We start from the raw sequence: 3,322 nt of genomic DNA, 5'->3' as shown, positions 1-3,322 counted from the left end.
AGATGCTCAAGAATGCTAGTTTGGCTACAACTATCAATATCAACATTTTAAATGCATATACTACCTGACCATTGATTCAAATATTATAGCAATGATTCTATGCCAATGAATTCATATTTACCTATTTATAAGACCATATATTTTTGAATAACTCTTTGTCATAGAAAGGTTTAGCAAGAAACTGGAGAGGAATGTACACATTAATTCTAGTAAAAATTTATAAGGAGTGTTGCCCACCATAAGAAAAATTAAGGTTATATATAAGGATTGGGCTTCCTAGGTAGCAGAGTGGTCAGGAATCTACCTGTGAATTCAGGAGATGCAAGAGAGCAGTGTTTGTCCCTGGGTCAGGAAAATCCCCTGGAGGAGGAAATGACAGCCCACTCCAGTAATCTTGCCTGTAAAATGCACTCAGTATATGGACTGGAATGAAAACATTTTCAAGATTTTGCATAGTAAAAGCGAGTGTTAAATATATATATAGAAACAAATATCCGTATGTTAAATACACTTGCATGTACCAAGATTATTACCAGATGAAAAGAAGCCAATTTAAGCCAACCTCTAGCATCACTGACTCAATGGGCATGAATCTGAGCAAACTCCAGGAGAGAGTGAAGGACAGCGGAGTCTGGCATGCTGCCGTCCATGGGGTCGCAGAGTCGGACACGACTTAGTGACCGAACAGCAGCTGAGGACGAGGGCTGGGAAATGCTGAGGGAAAGAGGAAATTCATTTGAAACTCTATCCCATATTGTTTGGTTTCATTCATTCTGTTTGCTAATGCATGCTAAGTCACTTCAGTCGTGTCTGACTCTTTGCAACCCACGAACTGTAGCCCACAAAACTCCTCTGACAATGGTGATTCAAGAGTGGGTAGCCACGCACTCCTCCAGGGGATCATCCTGACCCTGGTCTCCTCCATTGGTAGATGGATTCTTTACCACCAGCACCACCTGGAAAATCTTGATTATTAATATCTTAGTTCAACATTACTTGCAAACAAAAACATATAAAATTAAAAATTTTGTGTATAATTTTCCCACTATAAGTTTCATCACCATATATTATTAATTCTCACTATATAGGCGTTAGCCTTTCAGGTACAGTGATAAACAAGGAGTTATAGACCTTCCATTATAGTAGGGAGGGAAACTGCTAATAACAGCACAGTTCTATAATTACATTAGTTAAAAATAATTACTGTATATTCATTGGAGAAAGTGAATCTAGAAACAAATTTTAAAATGACTTCAGCATTCTAAGAAAATGGACTCTGATGTCAAATGTCTCCCTTCATAGGAAATGATGCACTTCTTTAATATGGGATAAAAATGTTTCTTCTCCAGAGCTTCTTCAGAGCATTAGTTAACTCAGAATTTCTTAGACTGTAGATTAGTGGGTTCAGCATGGGAGTTATGACTGTATAGAACACACTCACAGATTTGTCAATGGGGAAGGTCTTAGCAGGTCTTGTGAAAATACAGGGAACAAAGAAGCAGACAACCACAGTGATGTGGGAGCCACAGGTCTGGAGGGCTTTCCGCCTCCCTTCCTGACTCAGGTTCTTCAGAGAGCGCAGGATGACCCCGTAGGAGACGAGTAAGAGCAGAAACCCAAGAGTGCAGATCAGTCCTCCATTGACCACAACTAAGACGCCAGTGACATAGGTGTCAGTACAGACGAGTTTCAGTAGAGGGAACATGTCACACAAAAAGTGATCAATGACATTGGGGCCACAGAATGGGAGCCCGTAAACAGTGCTGAGTTGAATTGCTGAGTGTAGAAAACCTCCAACCCAGGACACCACCAGCAACACAACACATACCCTCTGCCTCATGATCACCAGATAATGAAAGGGCTTACAGATGGCCACATAGCGGTCATAGGCCATCACCAGCAGAAGTACGATCTCTGATCCACCAAAAAAGTGCTCTGTAAATAGCTGGGTCATGCAAGATTTAAAAGATACGATTTTTTTTCCCCAAAGAACAAGTCTGAAATCAATCTAGGTGTAATACAAGAAGAGTAAGTGACATCCATAAATGATAAGCTAGCAAGAAAAAAGTACATCGGTGAGTTCAGGTTCCTACTGACAGTTATAGTCACAACTATGAGCAGGTTTCCCACCACAGTCAAGATATAGAAGAATAAGAACGTAACAAAAAGGACTTTCTGCTCCTTTGGATTCTGTGTGAGGCCCAAGAGGATGAAGTAAGTTACATTGCTCCTTGTTTCCATCTAGTCAGTCTAAATTCTATGTTCACTTGTTAGAAGCAGAGTACCTACAAAACAAGGGGAAAACTTTTAAATGAATTAAATTTTCATCTGCTGTTATATATTCAATTAAAAGAATGTGTGTCAAGAGTCTTTTCATGTCCAATGTGTCATTGATAGTGTATCTCCAAGTTGAATAAGGTAGAGTTACTTGCCCTCATGATATAATACAGAAATAGGGATAAGATAATTCCAGATCCGTATAATAAGTTTTAAGGAAATTCACAAACGATGAGTCATAGTACAGTTATGCATCAATAATAATTAAATCAGAGAAAACTTTCCAGAGAAATTAATGCTTTAGCTGAATTTTTTTTTTTTAAGTGAAACAACAAGAATGGACTGGAAGGGAATTCAGTGAAGTCACAAAACTGTAAAAGTGAGGTTCATGGTAATTTACATAATCAATGTGAGTAGATCAAATCATGAATAGAAGGTTTCTGTCCTGAATTGTCCCAGATCTCACTGATACTTCTTAGGTCTTTAAGTGGATATTTCCCTTTTCCTGACCAGTAAACACTGCAACAGTCTAATTGTGTGTCTCCAAACCCTGTGTTTCCCCTAATTTTCCAATATGTATATGCAGCATCTCTAAATGTGGACAAGCAACTGAATGGCAATTTAGTATTTACAAAACTAACTTTTTTATTTTCCACAATATGTAGCACTTCCTGTATGAAATTTGACATGTTGCCTTTTACCTTGCTAAATGATATAATTTTTCATGCTATTGTTCAGACAAAAAGTTTCAGTGCTCTTCACTTATTTTTTACTCTTATAAAACATAAATAAATCCTATTGACTCTACTTCCAAAATATATCACAAATTGGAACAGTCTCATCTATTTTTTTCTGCTATACTTTTTTTTTTTTAAGTTTCTTCATAGTCCACAGTGATAGCCTCCTCCCAAGTCTCTCCGTGTTTATTCTGGCCTCCAAAAGCTGGTTTTCAGAAGCAGCCCGAATTGTCCTTCCCAGTCTTGTTCTGACGGTATCACCACCCTGCTGCTCAGAAGTCTTACAGTATATTCCAATAATGCAGTCA

At 38.2% G+C, this 3,322-nt stretch overlaps 1 pseudogene; it reads right to left on the bottom strand.

Annotated features, from left to right (window-relative positions):
* Positions 1 to 1,318: 1,318 nt before the first annotated feature.
* LOC136175691 (olfactory receptor 4A47-like) lies at positions 1,319 to 2,241 on the bottom strand (annotated as a pseudogene).
* Positions 2,242 to 3,322: the final 1,081 nt, after the last annotated feature.

Source organism: Muntiacus reevesi, chromosome 9, assembly GCF_963930625.1.
Source record: "Muntiacus reevesi chromosome 9, mMunRee1.1, whole genome shotgun sequence".
Taxonomy (NCBI): domain Eukaryota; kingdom Metazoa; phylum Chordata; class Mammalia; order Artiodactyla; family Cervidae; genus Muntiacus; species Muntiacus reevesi.
The sequence above is the reverse complement of the archived record's forward strand: the minus strand, read 5'-3'. Positions and strand labels throughout refer to the sequence as shown.